This window comes from Triturus cristatus, chromosome 11, assembly GCF_964204655.1.
Source record: "Triturus cristatus chromosome 11, aTriCri1.1, whole genome shotgun sequence".
NCBI classification, from domain to species: domain Eukaryota; kingdom Metazoa; phylum Chordata; class Amphibia; order Caudata; family Salamandridae; genus Triturus; species Triturus cristatus.
This window is the reverse complement of record NC_140594.1, coordinates 986,094,026-986,113,761: the sequence shown is the minus strand read 5'-3', so window position 1 is coordinate 986,113,761 and position 19,736 is coordinate 986,094,026.

Genomic DNA, 19,736 nt, shown 5'->3' with positions numbered 1-19,736 from the left:
CGGCGGCTGGTGGTCCTAGCCGAGGAGGAGGAGGAGAGTGCAGCAGCAATTGAAGCCTCCTCCAGTGCCCCGGGCCCCAGCCACCGCCCTCCAGCGGTACGGCGCCACCGTCTGGCGGCTGCCCGCCGCCACCGTGCCATCTCCGGTGCCCCCCCCCACTGTGGTTGCAACTGCCGCGGCCTTAGACGCCGCGTCGCCCATTTAGAGGACCAGATTCGTGTCCTCCTCCAGTCCCGCCCCACCAGTTAGTCCCTGTCACTGCCCCTTTTTTAATTCCTGTTTGTTTCCTCACTCGTTTGGGCGTTCTCTATTTCTATGGACAGTCGTTGGGGTTAGGGAGGGGGGTGGGTCAGCTTTTGTGGGTTTAGTTTATTTGTTAGGGTCAATTAAATATATTTTTCTATGTTACATGCAATGTTGTTAATGTTTTGTAGGTGGGGTAACTGTTTTACATCACACTGTTTCTTTGCTGGTGCATGGCCGCCCATAGCGTGTGTTTGATTTCAATAATTTGCTGACTGTATAAGACACAAACAGATAGATGCGACACACCTCACTCATTGACTGGTCCTACTATGCATTCTTTGGAGTGGTGTTTGAAACTGACATCATTGACAACATGTCCATTATTGATTCTGCCTCCCCCAAACTTCTCTCTTACCGGTGCTTGATGTTTATGTCCAACTGTGGCACAGCACTGGCTGCATGGTGAAGATGGTTTCCTTTTTCATACATGCCATGATTGGGGTGGTGGTGGTAGTATAGTAGTAGTATACACTGGCAGGGTAGCAGCATTTCCAAAAAAAGAAAAGGAGATAGTCAATCGCCTTTGAGAGACTGTTAGAGGAGTAGTTGAATGAAGTACATCACAGAATTTACCGAGCAACAATTATATGCTCAAATATTTGACAAAAAAAATGAATGCTGGATATTATGAGGATAGCCTACTAGACAGAGTTACAAACTATAGTTTTGTCGACTTGGCTATGCCTACAGTCTAACAGTTAGTGCTGTATATGAGGAATGACAACAAACAAATCAAATCAATGCCGGCAATTCATGCTGAGGTATATGTTCCTTTGTTAAATAAAATAACCTGTGAAATATCCTACTCATGGGTGGGCAAGCAGAAGAAGATCATCGCTCTGCATTGAAATTGAAGTAGTGTTGCTTTCACCACATCCGCCCCAGCAAGTGTGTGATTAAGTATTGGTGTACATTTAATTTAGTTACACCTCGACAATAAGTCACACAGCCCGGGGGAAGAGGGTTAGGGTCCGTTGATTGGATGGGAAGGGGGATTTTGGGAAAGGTTTGACATAGAAAAACAGTATGCATACATAGACAAACAAACGACAATCATTGAAGACTACCATACCATATCCATTCCATATGTTAAGGTATAAAAAAGGAAATGCATGCATGATGAGACCCGGATTACATACACTTCTATTTCTTGTTCTGTTCCGGCCTTAAAACTTTAACAGATAGCAAATAGAAATTTTAAATATTGGTAGTGAAGAATCGTAAACACAGAGCAAACGTAATGATGATTGATAATAACAACTCCAAGAACACACTGTTGTAAAGAATGTATTCAAGATATTAATCAAATTATTTAAAAGAAGTGAAAAGTGGATACTGTTACTGTGTTATCCTGGTCAAAAATGTGGACTGGTTTTTTGCATCTCGGCATTCCTCTTGCTCCTCTCGTCCATCAATCTTGGGTGTGTCGCCTCACCACTCGCCACTGCCCGGCTGGAATAAAAAGGTGATTGATTGGTAAGGTAATTAATATGCATTGTAATGTTTTACAAAGTTTTGGACAAGGCCCGGCCTGTAATTTTAGATTGAAAACCAAAGGGGATATTCAGAAAGAAAGTGAAAACAAATGCACAAGTGATGGTGTAGTGCAACAAGAACACTTTCCGAGGTGGCATGTATGCATATGCATCATCTCTACTGTAGTCTGTTTCCAGCATAGACCTTCAACAGTAACAGGAGAGATCAGGCCCACAGTGCTTACCATTAGCACATCCTACGTTAACACTTTAGAGTCCTTTTTTTTTTTCTCTCAAAGAGTTGGACAAACGCAAAGCACATTATCCATTCCAGACATAGCATTTTACAGTTAAAGTTAGTAAAATCAATGCACTGCAGTCATCCCACCGCTACACTCTATTCAACTTCTACACAGACATTTGGGTGTGCTGTGGTTGTGGTTCACGTGTTTACCTTTAGGCTTTTCCGTTTTATGCCACTCATGAAACATCCTCCTGACTTCATCATCAGCTCTGATACTTCTACTGACTGAAGATCGGCCTGCAGTACAAGTGTAATTTTTAGAACACAACAAGAGTAGAAATATAAATATTACTGACTTGAGTCATTCTTTATTGTGTACAGAAAGATAGATTAACACTAGTACACTTTGACATCATTCACTTTGTGCACAACAAACAACGCAAACACAAAGATCAATAGCTCAGAGTCAGGTGTCCAATGCATGCCATTAATTATCATCATTTATTACCTGTTACTTCTCATCTTAAGTTAACGGGCCGTCTCTTTCGCCATCATCATGACGGACGGTGCTGTTTAAGTCACAGTCATTTGCATTGCGCAGCAGATTGAGTGAGTCCCCTTCCTGTATTGAATTAAAAGCAATGTATCACCAAGATGCAGGAGAAGTACACATTTCTTGTTTGCCAGAAGAGGAAAATTAGTAATTACTAGTGTGTTCTGTAGAAAGTTGATTAGTGGCAGTGCACAATTACATCAATTCATGCGAAACACACCACAAAATCTACATCATTCAGTCTGCTATTCTGCGGCCAATGCATGGCATCAATCATTACCTGTTGCATCTCATCTCGTTAACGCTGCAGGCCGTCTCTTTCGCCATCATCATGATGGACGGTGCTGTTAAGTCACAGTCATTTGCATTGCGCAGATTGAGTGAGTGCCCTTCCTGTATTGAATTAAAAGCAATGTATCACCAAGATGCAGGAGAGAAGTACACATTTCTTGTTTGCCAGAAGAGGAAAATTAGTAATTACTAGTGTGTTCTGTAGAAAGTTGATTAGTGGCAGTGCACAATTACATCAATTCATTCATGCGCAACACACACAACAAAATCTACATCACTCAGTCTGCTTTTCTGCGGACAATGCATGGCATCAATCATTACCTGTTGCATCTTATTTTCAGTTAATGGCCAGTCTCTCTCGGCTCTGAAGGAGGATAGCTATAGAAGTCATCAGATTCATGGTCCACTTGTTTTGGAAGGACGAGGAAAGTTTGAATTTGTTGTTACCATCATCCAATCATCATTCATGAGGGAAATGGAATTGACCAGGAGATGCAGTATGATCGAACGGAGGAGCTGGATTCTGAGGACTGTAGTGTCAAATGGCAGACACCTGAAACTTGTATCTTAAATTAGAAGATTAGAAGACGGTGATAATGCATTGGTTGCGATTCACAAGTTTATAACCGGAACAACAGACACAAACAAAGGGGGAAAAAAGGGAGGAAGACAGTAAGTGCGAGCCTAATTGTCAGGGAAGTATAGCTCGTCCTCAAACTCTGGGGGATCGTCCAGTAGTAGGTAATCATCTGACACAATACTTCCGTCACCTGAGCCGCTGTCCTCATCTTCCTCTGTTGATTCATGCATTGTGTAATTCGGTGGTATGAAGTGCTGATTCATTTTGATCATTGTTAACCTCTCCACGTTTTTGGGAGATAGACTGGTCCTTCTCAAGGTTACAATGGAACCAGCAGCACTGAAAACACGTTCAGAAGAGACACTTGCGACAGGGCAAGCCAGATAGCTTATTGCCAGCCTGCTGAGCTGTGGCCATTCAGACCTTTTCCTATACCAATACTGCACTGGGTTTTGATCAACGTACACCTCTGTTGGGTCGTCCAGATAGGCCTGGACCATCCGCTCAATGTTCAGGGTTGCTGCTGGTAAGCTTTTGTGCTGTTTTTTCTGTGCATCAGCACTGTGCTTACGGCCCATCTTTACATACCAATCTGATAATGATTGTACTCGGCTGAATGATCCAGTTATTGTTTTTGTAGTCGATGGTGATGGTGAGTGTTGCGATTGTGAGCCAACCGCACTGCCCTCAGCCGACGAAGTTGCACTTGATTCTGCATGGCCTGCTTCAGTATCAGTACTTGTTGTGGGTTGATGTGGCGGGCTTTTAATTAGCAGCCCTTCGTTTTCAAACTTGATGGCTGCTTCAGCTATACAACTTTTGTAGCGGGCAACATCAGTGTCGGAAAAAGAAAGGAATAGTCCTAATTTTGCACGTGGATCCAGAATTGTGGCACAAATGTAATGGTCTTGTGACAAAATTTTATTTTGTATCCTTACATTTTCTGATAAGCGCCTGGATAAGCTCTCCACCAAGTCATGGGCTTGCCTTCTGTCCTCTACACCTTTGTAGGATTCAGACACATTATTCAGCTCATGCTCTAGCATTTGCAACAATGGGATCGCTTGGCCCATTGTACAGTCCTCCTTGCTGACTTCACGTGTGAAGACCTCAAAAGGAGACAGCATCTCAGTCAGGCATTGAATTAGGGTCCATTGCTCCCTCTGAAGGGTCATGCCTTTAACACTAGCATCACTGCTTCTGTACCAGACATAATCATTGAGTGACCTGTGCTGTTCGTACAGACGATCAAGCATGTAATACGTTGAGTTCCAACGTGTTGCCACCTCCTGGATGAGTGCCTTGACTGGCACCCTACGCTCACGTTGGAGGATCCTCAGCTGCTTCCGAGCTTTAAAAGAATGGCTGAAATGAGTGCATATTCTTCGGCAGATGGACAGTAAATTGCTTACTATGGGTTCTTTTTTCAGAAAGTCTTGCACTATAATGTTTATGCAGTGTGCCAAACACGGAACCCTGAAATAGGAACCAAGTTCAATGGCCTTAAGTACATTACTGCCATTGTCTGTGGCAACAAAACCAATACCAAGCCCTCTGGGCTGCAGCCATTCCAAAACCTTGGTGCGAAACTCTTCTAAAATGTTTTCAGCCGTATGAGATTTCTCCATGGCGAACATGGCTACAGTTGCATGTTTCCGAGTACCTTCAAAAATCGCAGCTGTGTCAACAACACCTCGTGCAGATAGTTGATCTTTAACCCCCACAAAAGAGATCCAGTGTGCAGTGATACACATGTAATCTGTGGCTTGGCAACTGGTCCACATGTCTGTTGTCAGGTGGATATTGTGCACAGCACTCTTCTGCAAAGCTTGTCCAACCAATTCCAGCACATCATGATGTAGTGCCGGAACAGCAATTCTTGCGAAATAGGACCGGCTTGGAACTTTCCATTTCGGGCAGATGGCAGACACAAATTCAAGGAAACCCACCCCTTCCACAAATGAAAAAGGAAGAAGGTCCAGCGCTAACATTTTAGCCAGCTTCGCATTGTACAATCGTGCCGTTGGGTGGTTGCGTTGGAACTGCCCCTCCAACCTAAACATGCTGTCAATGGTAGGCTGGCTTACTTTCCTTAGTGGTGCCATTAACCCACTAAGGCTCAACGACACAGATTGTCTCATTGAGGTACTCGCCGCCGGTCGCCTTGGTGTCTCACCCACACTCTGAGTATGGCTCTTACTGCGGTGCCACTCTGATGTTACTGAGGAGGATGTGGGCGTTACCACTGCAGTGACTGCACTACTGGAGACAGGGCTAGAAATGCCTCCCTGTTCTTCACCTGCCACCACAATAATATCGCTCCCTGATTCCTGACCAACTTCAAAGGGTTTAGTTTTCCTACTTTCTTTTAACTTAAGTAGGTGATCCTCCCACACAATAGTGTGGTGTATTCTGAGATGACTTGCTTGTCCTCCGGTACCATAGTTTGTACCAAGCTTACCACGCCGAACACCTTGCCGACAAATTGCGCATATAGCAATGTTCTCCTCCTTGGCGCTAACAGAAAAGAAGTCCCAAACTGGGGAGGAGAACTTTCTGGCACTGCTGGATGTGCCACTTTCAACACCAGATGAACTTGAGGGGGTCCTTGAAAATATGTGACCCTGTCCACCTACACTGTGACTTTTACTACCACTTCCTACTGAGGTGGTTGAGCTGGATGTAGGTCCCTGCCGGGCCTTGGAAAATATGGCAGCTGGAGGTAGTGGTGGTGTAACCTGTGTTGGTGAGATCCGTGCTGCATCCCACTCAGTAGCAGCCTTTCTGGATAGGGTTAGAATGTCGGTCTCCAATCCCTTTGGGGCGGGAGTAATGTGCGTGATGACTGGCTCGTCTTCATCAACATCATCACCCCCCTCTTCTACATCTACCTCCATAACTCTAAGTTTTTCTGGGACCTTCCTTTTCAGAAGCAATGTCTTGTGGCGTACTTCACTCTCAGACCGAGCTGGTGGGACCCAAGTGTCATCACGATCATCAGAAGCGGGGCTTGAAGAAGAAGATGATGGACTAAGCCTCCTTTTCCTTGCTGGTGGTCTGGAAGACAATAGATGTTCTGAAACAGTGGTTTGACTTCGCTCCGCTTTGTCTGCAGGAAGCTCGATTTCCTGAAATGCCCCTACGTCAGGAGCAACAACTACTATGGTGGGCTGTTGTGGCGGCTGCTGCTGTTCTGGTTGCGGCGGCTGCTGCTGCTGTTCTGGTTGCGGCGGCTGCTGCTGCTGGTCTGGTTGCGGCGGCTGCTGCTGTTCTGGTTGCGCCGGCTGCTGCTGCTGTTCTGGTTGCGCCGGCTGATGCTGCTGTTCTGGTTGCGCCGGCTGCTGCTGCTGTTCTGGTTGCGCCGGCTGCTGCTGCTGTTCTGGTTGCGCCGGCTGCTGCTGCTGTTCTGGTTGCGCCGGCTGCTGCTGCTGTTCTTGTTGCGGCGGCTGCACACTGATCTGCTGAGTTTGCGCCTGCGTTGAACTTGATTGTGTACTACTTTGCGGTAATGACATTTCTTCAACATCGCTGCCCGTTAGTAGACTGGCTACCTCTGCGACAGTAAAGCCCTTGGGCCTAGGTTGGTGGGGTTGCTGGACCGCTGTGCTGCTCCCAGCTTGGTTCCCGGACAACGCTTTGGTGCCAAAAAAAACCTTGGCCGGCACACCACCAGTCGTGGTTAATGGCACTTCCTTTTTCTGTTCCTTCTTCTCACCAGCAACTTTCTTGGTACTGGACCTGGTACCTTTCTTTGGGGCCATCTTATTCCGACGTCAGGCAGGAGGCAGATGCACAACAAGTTCTGGTCACACGTGGGCGTGATGCGCAGCAGGACTTCTGTCTGGCTGGCAGTACAACGGGTAGCCAGGTGATGCCGATGACACCTCCTACTCTGTCTTTTGTGCACCTAAAAGCAAAGAAGACAGGAGAAGAACATCAGTGAAATGTTGCATTTGTTTTTGTGGTTCAGTTACTTAGTACTGTACTAGTGCAAACAAAAGATAGTCTAGCCATTTATGAATTTTTTTTAACTAGAGCTATGTTATACTACTAGTACTGTGTACAGCCACACTACACTCTCAGGAAGGTGATGTCTAAAAATTCAACAGATCACATAGAAAACACTTGATCAATAAAGCTGTGGCTACCTGCTCTGGTAGCAGTGGATGAAAGCAGGCCTGCTGGCAGACAAGGCCAGGCAAGCTTGCAGGCCTAGGCCTCAAAATGGCCACCAGCCACATGGAGAGCCCCGACAACAACAGCAAGGCCACCCCAAAATACACACTTCCCCAACTCAATCCAATGCCATCCATGCCCAAAATGATGTCTAAAATCAACAGAACACACAGAAAACAGTAGATTACTAAAGCTGTGGCTACCTGCTCTGGTAGCAGTGGATGAAAGCAGGCCTGCTGGCAGACAAGGCCAGGCAAGCTTGCAGGCCTAGGCCTCAAAATGGCCACCAGCCACATGGCGCGCCCCAACAACATCAGCAAGGCCACCCCAAAATACACACTTCCCCAACTCAATCCAATGCCATCCATGCCCAAAATGATGTCTAAAATCAACAGAACACACAGAAAACAGTAGATTACTAAAGCTGTGGCTACCTGCTCTGGTAGCAGTGGATGAAAGCAGGCCTGCTGGCAGACAAGGCCAGGCAAGCTTGCAGGCCTAGGCCTCAAAATGGCCACCAGCCACATGGCGAGCCCCAACAACATCAGCAAGGCCACCCCAAAATACACACTTCCCCAACTCAATCCAATGCCATCCATGCCCAAAATGATGTCTAAAATCAACAGAACACACAGAAAACAGTAGATTACTAAAGCTGTGGCTACCTGCTCTGGTAGCAGTGGATGAAAGCAGGCCTGCTGGCAGACAAGGGCAGGCAAGCTTGCAGGCCTAGGCCTCAAAATGGCCACCAGCCACATGGAGAGCCCCAACAACATCAGCAAGGCCACCCCAAAATACACACTTCCCCAACTCAATCCAATGGCATCCATGCCCAAAATGATGTCTAAAATCAACAGAACACACAGAAAACAGTAGATTACTAAAGCTGTGGCTACCTGCTCTGGTAGCAGTGGATGAAAGCAGGCCTGCTGGCAGACAAGGCCAGGCAAGCTTGCAGGCCTAGGCCTCAAAATGGCCACCAGCCACATGGCGAGCCCCAACAACATCAGCAAGGCCACCCCAAAATACACACTTCCCCAACTCAATCCAATGCCATCCATGCCCAAAATGATGTCTAAAATCAACAGAACACACAGAAAACAGTAGATTACTAAAGCTGTGGCTACCTGCTCTGGTAGCAGTGGATGAAAGCAGGCCTGCTGGCAGACAAGGCCAGGCAAGCTTGCAGGCCTAGGCCTCAAAATGGCCACCAGCCACATGGAGAGCCCCAACAACATCAGCAAGGCCACCCCAAAATACACACTTCCCCAACTCAATCCAATGGCATCCATGCCCAAAATGATGTCTAAAATCAACAGAACACACAGAAAACAGTAGATTACTAAAGCTGTGGCTACCTGCTCTGGTAGCAGTGGATGAAAGCAGGCCTGCTGGCAGACAAGGCCAGGCAAGCTTGCAGGCCTAGGCCTCAAAATGGCCACCAGCCACATGGCGAGCCCCAACAACATCAGCAAGGCCACCCCAAAATACACACTTCCCCAACTCAATCCAATGCCATCCATGCCCAAAATGATGTCTAAAATCAACAGAACACACAGAAAACAGTAGATTACTAAAGCTGTGGCTACCTGCTCTGGTAGCAGTGGATGAAAGCAGGCCTGCTGGCAGACAAGGCCAGGCAAGCTTGCAGGCCTAGGCCTCAAAATGGCCACCAGCCACATGGAGAGCCCCAACAACATCAGCAAGGCCACCCCAAAATACACACTTCCCCAACTCAATCCAATGCCATCCATGCCCAAAATGATGTCTAAAATCAACAGAACACACAGAAAACAGTAGATTACTAAAGCTGTGGCTACCTGCTCTGGTAGCAGTGGATGAAAGCAGGCCTGCTGGCAGACAAGGCCAGGCAAGCTTGCAGGCCTAGGCCTCAAAATGGCCACCAGCCACATGGCGAGCCCCAACAACATCAGCAAGGCCACCCCAAAATACACACTTCCCCAACTCAATCCAATGCCATCCATGCCCAAAATGATGTCTAAAATCAACAGAACACACAGAAAACAGTAGATTACTAAAGCTGTGGCTACCTGCTCTGGTAGCAGTGGATGAAAGCAGGCCTGCTGGCAGACAAGGCCAGGCAAGCTTGCAGGCCTAGGCCTCAAAATGGCCACCAGCCACATGGAGAGCCCCAACAACATCAGCAAGGCCACCCCAAAATACACACTTCCCCAACTCAATCCAATGCCATCCATGCCCTAAATGTGATTGAAAATGAAATATATTCAAAAAACAAAAGGAACAGTTGCTTCATCATGCACACACACACCCATGAGGCCATGCCCATGGCTAGCTCGGGCCTACTACTACAACCCACAAAATTAAAATAAATTAAAAAAAAAAAAAAAAGGAATGATGATAATTAATTATCAAAAATAAATTGTAGTTACACAACAACTGCAATGCCCACAATCAAACACAACAACCACTTACTTGTAAAATATCCTATTCCAAAAATCCTGAAATCCAATTGCAATGATGCAGCAGACAAAAAGAGAGATCTTTCCAGCTCCAAATCCAAAGGCAGAATGAGCAGGAGATGGACAAAGCACTGGGAGGAGCCTGCTGGACAGGAACAGGAAGTTGGAGAATCTGTGTCACTTCCTCCCTCTCTCCACTTTGTAAAAAAAAAATGACTCCTGGAGTCCTTGCACAAAAAAGGAAAGCCAAATGTGAATGTAAGGAGTTCTTTTCATCCAAAATCAGTATTTGCAGATGGTTTCATGCTGCTAGAGCCGATATTCCTCTCCAAATTGTAAATTTTACATTGTTGAGTTCTCCAGCTTCACATTACTTCCGCCGGCGTGTCGAAAACGATATGATCGCGTTCTCTTCTTTGTCCCTGTCGCGTTGGATATGACGTGTTCGCGGTCTCTTTCTCCTGTTCGCGTTCGATTTCATGTGCCCGCGTCCTCATTCTCTGGCTCGCGATGTAGAATGACATGTTCGAGATCTCAATCTTCTCATACTCGCGCGGTGCATGATCGCGAGAAGAAATACCTGATCGCGCGACAAATGACGTGATCGCATGAAAAATGACTTGAATGCGGCCGCGAACTCTCGCGAGACAGCGCAAAATGGCTACCAAAATCCAACATCTCGTGGAGAACGCGACCGGGTCAAGAAAACTTGTCGGAGAACGCAGGGATTCAGGTAAGGCGATCGCGCGCGCGCGAGAATGTATTGTTTTACAGCGCGAGCAAGAAAAAAATTATCGCTAAGCTGCGGAATGCGGAAATTTTGACATTTTCGCGCTTTCCGCGGAACGCGAGAATGCCAAAATATCGCAACTTCCGCGAACGGAACGGAATTTTGGCCCAGGCCTAATCCGCGCACCGTGCGCTTACGCAGCACCCAGCGCGCATCCGCGAAATTGAATTTAAAAGGAATATAGGATTAGATGTAAAAATATATTATTTTTATGAGTAGTTTAGAGTTTGTCTTCAATTAATATTTACATGAAATACATATATATATGTTTTTTTAAATGTAAAATATTTTGCGGGATTCGCGCACCCAACGTGTCATACGCGCACATGACGCATCGCGGAAGCGCGGAAGCGTCGCGTAACGTGCATCGTACGTGTCGCGAATAGGCTTGGAGTCGCGTACCGGTCGCATTGCAATCGTGCACCAAACATGTACCCAACGCATACCGTACGCGGATGCTTTCACGTAGGGATCGAGAAAGGTGCGCATAGGGTGCGCGGATCCCAAAAAAATAGAAAAATAAAAAAAAGAACGTTTTGAAAATATAGTTTAAAACATATTTTAACAAATATAAAAAAATATTTTAAAAAATTAACAATTTTTTTTTACAAAAAAAATATATTTTTTAATTTTTTAAAGAATTAATTGAAAAAGTAAGTTTAAAAAATGGTGAAAAAAAGTATTTAAAAAAAAACATAATTAAAGGAATTGACACACTGAAATAGAATTTTTTTGAAATCCAATGAAAATCATTTAGAGATAAATTATAGATAGGAATTAGCATTTAAAAAACCTTAGAAATTCATTGAAAAAACCATAGGTTTCAGGGGCGTTATAGTTAGCTGGACATTTCCCTCGTACAAAACAATAGAAATTCCCCTGTTATAGTTAGTTCAGCTAACTATAACTCGTGCCCCCGCAATGCACTGCTGATGACGTAACATATTACATCACTCATGACATGGTCAGTGACATCACTGATGACATCACTGATGACATCTCAAATGACATCACTGATGACATCACTGATGACATCATCCAGTTAGTCAGTGTTTCTGTAAAGTTTTAATATGTTTAATATATATAGGGAAAGGCCTATGGAAGAATGAGTGGGTGTATAAGTATGTGAATGGATGATTTTCTAGGTGCGTGACTGACTCTATAAGTGAGTCATTAAATGTATCTTACTGCAGACTAGTCACTAAACTGTGTGAATGTCTTTATCTGTCTGTCTGTTGGTGTATACGTGGCTGCATGGTTTTGTGAATAGCTATATGAGTGTCTATATGGGTTATTGATTGGTTGTCTGAGTATCTGTATGGGTGCCTGAGTGTTTGTGTGGGTAGGGTGTGTGTGTCTCTGTGCATAGATGTGTGAGTGGGTGATTCTATGGGTGCATGGTTTTAAGAGTGCATCTGTGATGGACTGTATGGTTGGGTGAGTGTATGTATGGGTGTGTTAGTGATTGAATGTATATCTCAGTGGTACATTTGTGACTAACTACATATGTGAAAGGCAGTATATATGCGTGTAAGAGTATATAAGTGGGTAGATGTGAGAGTGTGTGATTGTGAGAGTGACTGTATGGATGAGTGTGTGCTTGTATCAATGATTCTATAAGAGCGTAAGAATGTGAAACTATTTTTATGAGTAAGTGAACTTGAGTGTGTATAACCGCACAGGTGAGTAAATGGGAGTGTGATTATTTGCATGACTGAGTACCTCTATGGATAATTGGTAGTGTGTGAGTGTCTATATAGGTGTATAAATGCATATGATAGTTTTGTATGGAGTGACTGTAAGTATGAGTGACTGTACAGGTGTATGAGTGGAGGTGTATGTAGACCTAAGAGTTCATAATTGGATATGTAGTTATTGGTATTGCAGTATGTATGGTTTTGAGAATGGACTCTTAAATTTTTAGTCGGTGTATCAAAGGTTATATTAGGGTGTGAGAAGATGTGGTAATTTATCACATGGATGACGTCATCAGTGATGTCATCAGTGATGTCATTTGAGATGTCATCAGTGATGTCATGAGTGATATCACTGACCATGTCATGAGTGATGTAATATGTGACGTCATCAGTGGTGGATTGCGGGCGCGCGAGTTATAGTTAGCTGAACTAACTATAACGGGGGAATTTCATTGGTTTTTTACGAGTGAAATGTCCAGCTAACTATAACATGTGTGAAACCTATGGTTTTTTCAGTGAATTTGCAAGGTTTTTTAAATGCTAATTCCTAACTATAACGTGTGTGAAACCTATGGTTTTTTCAGTGAATTTGCAAGGTTTTTTAAATGCTAATTCCTAACTATAACGTGTGTGAAACCTATGTTCTTTTTAGTGAATTTCAAATGTTTTTTAAATGCTAATTCCTAACTATAACGTGTGTGAAACCTATTGTTTTTTAAGTGAATTTGCAAGGTTTTTTAAATGCTAATTTATGAATGTATTATTATATATTTTAAATATTTATTTTACAATAAGCTACCTATATATTTAGTTATAGATTAACTTTATCCTGTAATATGGAAGGGCTCAGTTTTTTTTTTTAAGGGTTTTTGGCGCGCACGGTGCGCGCACGGTGCACGCATGCGTACGTGCTCTTCCGTGTGCACATGCGTACGTGCTCCACGTGCGCATGCGTACGTCGTGCATGCTCCGTACGCGTGTGCTCCGTATGCGCATGCTCCGTACGCGCATGCTCCGTACGCGCAAGCGTGCGTGCTCCGTGAGCATACGCGCATGCGCGCGTGCTCCGTACGCGCATGCGTGCGTGCTCCGTGCGCACACAGTGTGCGCGCGGTGCGCGCACGGCAAGTAATGTGATTTAGAAACAACACTTTTCATTGGTTTATCGTAGTTTCAGGTCATGTGATTAAGAAACAACACTTTTCATTGGTTTATAGTAGTTTCAGTTCCAGAAACTTCCAACACCACACCCACTCCCCTCATTATTACTTCTGATTCCCTGGGAGAAGGAGCTGAGCAGCTTTTCCAGTACTCCAGTACTTGAGAATGGCAGAGCAGCAGTCATCTTCTGGGAGTGAGGAGGAGACCCTTGTGCCACAGAGACAGAGTAAATAGAAAAACTCTTTTATATGGCAATTTTTCACTTTTCCAGAGGGGCAGAAGAAGGTGAATGCTCCAAAAGTCACCTGCACTCTTTGTGATTGTGTCTTATCAAGAGGAGATCCTAAAAAGAAATACTCTTTTAGTATCTTCACTATGATCTGGCACGTTAGAGATGTACATCCTGTGGCTTATGCTCGAGCTGCTAGAGAAAGCCCTCCATCAGCTCAGCTGAGCACATCTGCAGCAGCTCAGCCGAGCACATCATCGGCAGCTCAGCCGAGCACTTCATCTGCGGAGGCAGCTTCACCTGCTTCTGTTCCTCTGGATATACATCCTCTGTTTAAGAGGGTGCATATACGGTGCAATGGGTGCAATGCTCTTCTCTCTTATGGGGACACCAGCATTACCCTAATAGAGAGCAAGATACAGCAGCACACATGCGGCACCCTATAATTTTTGCCATTTTTTTGTTCCTCTGTCCCTCAATTAACACAACGGCTCTTTTTAGAGCCACCTAACATCTAAACACTTAAATTTGATTTTTAATTCTATTTTTTATGATTTTTTTTACGCCGTGCGCGCACCATGCGCACACCTCGTGACGGTGCGTACCCCGCGATTTGACAAAAGCTAGGGGGTCAGGAACTCTGTACCCTGCCCCCTTTTCACGTTCTCCACCTTTCTTTTTCACTGTCACACACAAAATGGCGGACAACACTTCCTGATTTCGACCGATTCGAATGTTGACTGACATGTAACCACCAATCAGAAAACGCTCACGCACGGCACCGTACGCTCATGCGCGGCACCGTGCACGCACCGTGCGCGGCTATAAATATTTATGTACTTTTAACTGCAATTTTCTCAGGAACTACTGCACAGATTGACACCATATATGCAAAAGGCACATCCCTGACCTGAGGACTACCTCTTTGCCAAATTTCAAGTAATTCGGTTCAGCCGTTCGGGCTGTACCTTCGACTAAAGGTCCTATGGGAAAATGCATGGGGAAAATGCGTTTTGGGACCCCCCTTTTTTCTCAGCCCCCGCTTGACGAATCACCCCGAGACTTCCAGGGTAGGAGCTGAGCGGATCGCCCCATTAATTTTGAAAATTTCGTGAGGATCCGTCAACCAGCGCCAAAGTTATTCAAAATAGAATTTTCAGATTTCCTATGGAAACACGGTCCTAACTATAACTATCTACTGGCGACCACCAGTAGATAATATATATACATATATATATATTCACTGAAAAAATAGAGATTAAATTGAAATTATAGTTAAGTCAATTTGACAGTGACAACGTTTACATTTTGAACAAAAGAAACACACAGAAATTCACCAGTTATAGTTAGCAGAACAAGTATAACTTGCGCCCCCATGCACTGCTTATGATGTCACAAATGAGATCAATCTTGACATGCTCTATGACATCATTTATGGCCTAACTGTGAGGTGTCATGAGTGATGTTATATGTGAGGTCATGAGCAGTGCATTGCGGGGGTGTAAGTTATAGTTTGCTCAGCTAACTATAACTGCTGAATTTCCATGGTTTTGTACAAGTGAAATCTATGTCTAACTATAACGCTCCTGTAATCTTTGGTTTGTTCACTGACAATTCTACATTAAACATACAAATAAACTCTAAGCATACTTGCATGTTTCATAAACTGTCTGTGTGATACACAAAGGCAGATCTGACTTTTGAACCAAATCCACTTGCATTTTGGGGCTGGAAGGTCCCCCCACAAATAGGGAAAGCAAAAATACTTTTCCTAGAATGCAGTGTTGTTGAAAAAGATGATAGGCAGCATATGAGGTAACTTGGAAGCTATGTTTTATATGAGGCCAAATAAAGCTTATTCTGTTTGTGGTAGTTTTAATGTACACAAATCAAATTTCAAAGTTAGATCCCAGGTGCTTAGCAATCACTGCTACAGAATTTGCAGCTCCAATTTCCTTTCTTGCATTAGTGCCCATGCCCTGTTGTTGTGACACGGCCGACTGTAGGGAGAATTGTTTATGACTTCATGATTTCATCTCAGCATGTGTTCACTCTAAGGGACATTTGTTGTAAACCTAGCCATTTAAACAAGATTTGCAGATATGATGGAAGTATCTATGGATGGTAAGGTAACTCAGTAGTTTGAGCCCCTGCTGTGCTGTAACACTAGTCTCCGAAGCCCCTGCGTTGCGGGGTGCCCGTGCCTGGGTGGCGGGCCTCTGACTTGAAAGCTCCTGACTGGGTTCTGGGGCCCTCCAGGTACTTTGCACTGGTGCCTGTTCAGTTTAGTTACGCCACTGTTTGGAAGTCAAAGGTTAGAAACCTCGCAAGGCCCTAACTATCTTTCGTCCATCACAGGTCAAAAACATGTGTGCTTTTGAAAATGGATTCTTTAATTAGGAACCAGATCACCTGGAACTTAACAATAATTTAACCTTATAATTAATTATTGGAATTGTATTGATGCACTTCAATTGGGCTAAAATATATACCAGCTTTGCTGGCAAGATGGTAATAAATTAATGTCAATTAGGCATAGAGTTTGTGAGGATACCATAAATAGAACACATTGCAACATTTGAAATTATTTCTCTGTCTGTAGGGGGAGGACAAGTCTAAGACAAATGTTTCAAATGTCCTCATGTTTTTTATGAACAATTTCTTTGTTGATCTTGGTGTTTCAGAGACAAGCATGCTGCATTCTGGGTTATTTTGAGAAGGTTTCATGAGCATTACATTGGACAAAAATGAGCTATTTCAAATATGTATACAGTAACGTGGACAAGATTTCTTTTTCATCTTGTGATAAAGTGTTAGTCAAAAGCATTAAAATGTCACAACTAAGCACATCTAAAACATGGAAATGTCACACACAGACATTTACAAACTGTGGCACCTATGTCCATGTTTGTTCCTGCTCAAAGACAGAGCTGTGAAAATAAATGCCCCAAAGAGGAACGTAATGGCAGGTCCTTGTGTTTTATAGGAAGGCATATGCTTGTTTTAAATGTTTCGAAAACATGTAACAGAGGCCTACAATTTACTGCCACTTGTGAAGCCGCTGATCATTTTTGGGCAATAACCAATGCTGCAGAAGGGTACATTCAGACCTCACTGGTGCCTCCACTCCCATCACGAGGCAAGTTAACCAAAGGTGCAAAGTTTTGTTTTGACTATGTGAGACATTCCCATGTTTGCAGTCTACTAATAAGTGGCATTTCATGGCCTTATGTGCAAACTTTGAGTGTCATTCTATTAAAACTCAATCACTGACCTCCAATATAAGAGTGCAACCCAACAATATCACAAATTGATGCAAACAGAATCATGCATGTACTCCCACTAGAGAAATGGCATACATCTGTACAATCACTGACCAGTACAAGTGAATTTGCAAATACAGGGGCAGAAATAAAAACAAGCAAAACAGATCAGAAAGAGAGGATTGCAACTCATTTTGATAGGGCTGGATCTAAAGAGGCTTACAACACCTGAGAAGGTAGCTTGACCCCTGTGATTTTCATTAGGAGTATTTATAAAGGTTTACACTCAAGCAAGACACTAACGGGCTTATTGTGATAGGCTTTTTATGACGCTCTGACAGAGCAAGTCTTTCCTTCATATCTATGAGGCCATGCAAAGCCACTTTGCATGGTTTTGCATGGCCTCATAGATATGGAGTAAGACAAAGCAGCACAAGTTGCTGCAATTTCTTAGTCTGCGCCAAGGAGATGTTACATGGGTGTTGCAGTGGGTTTTCTAACGCAACACCCATAGATTTTGACGCTGCCCCAGATTTACTTAATCATGTAAACCTGGGGCAGCACCAAAATGTTCTTCCTCCCTAGAGCAGGCATAATAAGGAAAAATATTTAGATTGTTCTTCTTTCTACATGTGCTGCATTCTGCAGCACACATAGAAAGAGGAAAACACCTCTCGGGATTGTCCTTGTGCCGGAAGGCAGCCCTTCCTGCACAAAAACAATCTTGTATGCAATGCAGACACCCGTGCTCCATGGTGAAATGGTGCCTGCATTGGCTCTAGGCTGCCAATTGTGTACCAGTGCACGGGGAAAGGACAGGAATGAACCATATTTCATAAAAACGGTGCATTCCTGCCCTTTCGTATTGATGTATGGAAGTGCAGCAAGAATACTTGCAGTGCTGCCCTCTGCCAATTCCCCCCCAAAAATGAGTGCCTAGGTGCTGAAAAACAAGGTTGACTTTTGTAGAAATTCTGCTGGGATTAGGAATTGCGAAATCCCTAGTAACTGGCTAGCACACACGATAAAATGGCAATTTAGTAACAGCTTCTCAGAAAATTCCCAAAGAGTCATCTGAAAGAAGAGAAATGCTCACTCATCAGCCTGTGAAGAAGACTGAAATGAGCCTTGGTATCCACATGCACATGGAGCCTGGAAATGTTCTTTAAGGGTAATCTGGCTGGTCTTCAATTACTACTTCAGGGACACAAGAGGCTGAAGAAAGGCTTGATTGCATGTGATAGTAACAATTCCTCCATTGGGTGCATACTATACTGGACTAAGGGTGGTCGGAATTTGCGAAATTGACTTTCGCAAATTATCGCGAAATTGCACAAAATCTCCGCGAGCATGCAAAACTTTTGCGAAGATGCCGAGATTGATTTCCCCGCCCGTTTGCAATGTGTTTTTGCGTGCTCGCGGGAAATACATCTCCAACTTGCCCATGCGGTCGCTAATGGGCGCGGCCATCTTGCTCGCGATGCTTATTTCCTGTTCGCGATCGCAATGACGTGTTCGCGATCGCAAACTCTAGCGGGATAGCACGACCGGCTACCAACAATCCAACATCTTGTGGCGCGCGTGCGCGAACGGATAGGAAAACTCGTCGGCGAACGCAGGGACCCGGTAAGTCACGACCGCGTGCGCGAGAATGCATTTTTAAAGCGCGAACAAGAAAAATACTTCCGTTTTGCGGCAGGTTGCGAAAGTTTTGACATTTTCGCGCTCTCTGCAGAACGCGAAAATGTCAAAATATTGCATATTCCGTGAACGGAACGAAATTTACCACCCAGGCCTATACTGGACACTGCGGGATCCCTGGCTGAAAGAGAGCTCCACCCTAAGAGCCTTCCTTGAGAACCTGTTAGGTCTAAGAGAGACCAAAATTGCCTTTTTGGGCACCAAGAAGCCTTACTGATTCAAAGAGTACAAGTAGTAAAACAAAGGTTTACTATGGAGTGAGCCACCAATGCCCTTTATTAAAGAAGGACTGAGGTTTAGTTATTTTTACGACTGCTGAACGACGGCCACAAGACACCAAAGTTCCGAATAAAGGGGTGGCCTAGCTATCATTGATATCCAGTTTTTTTCTACTCAAAGCGTTTTCCTTCAAAGTTTGTGAATGTCACAGGAATGCCACAAGGAAGGATCCAACCCTTCTGTGTGGTGGTTCCATGGTCTGCTGTTTTGCCCCATTGAAGACATCTGAAGGAGATTAAGGGCCTTATTCAGAGTTGGTGGATGGGATACTTCGTAAAAATGTGACTGCTATTTTGTCCGCTGTCTTACAAGTTTCATAGGTTATAGTGCACAGGACTTCACCATTTTTGTGACACTATATTTCATCTGCCAAACTACAAATAAGGCCTTAAGGGTAAAGGTAGGACTTGAGATCACAGCAATTTGACAAATTAAACCCAGCAACCCATGCATGTCAGCTATGGAATCCAGCACTGCTCATTTCTGAACTTTTGGTTCCACAATTGAACGAAGGCTTCAGGGGGAGCATGACGACAGCACATCTAAGTTC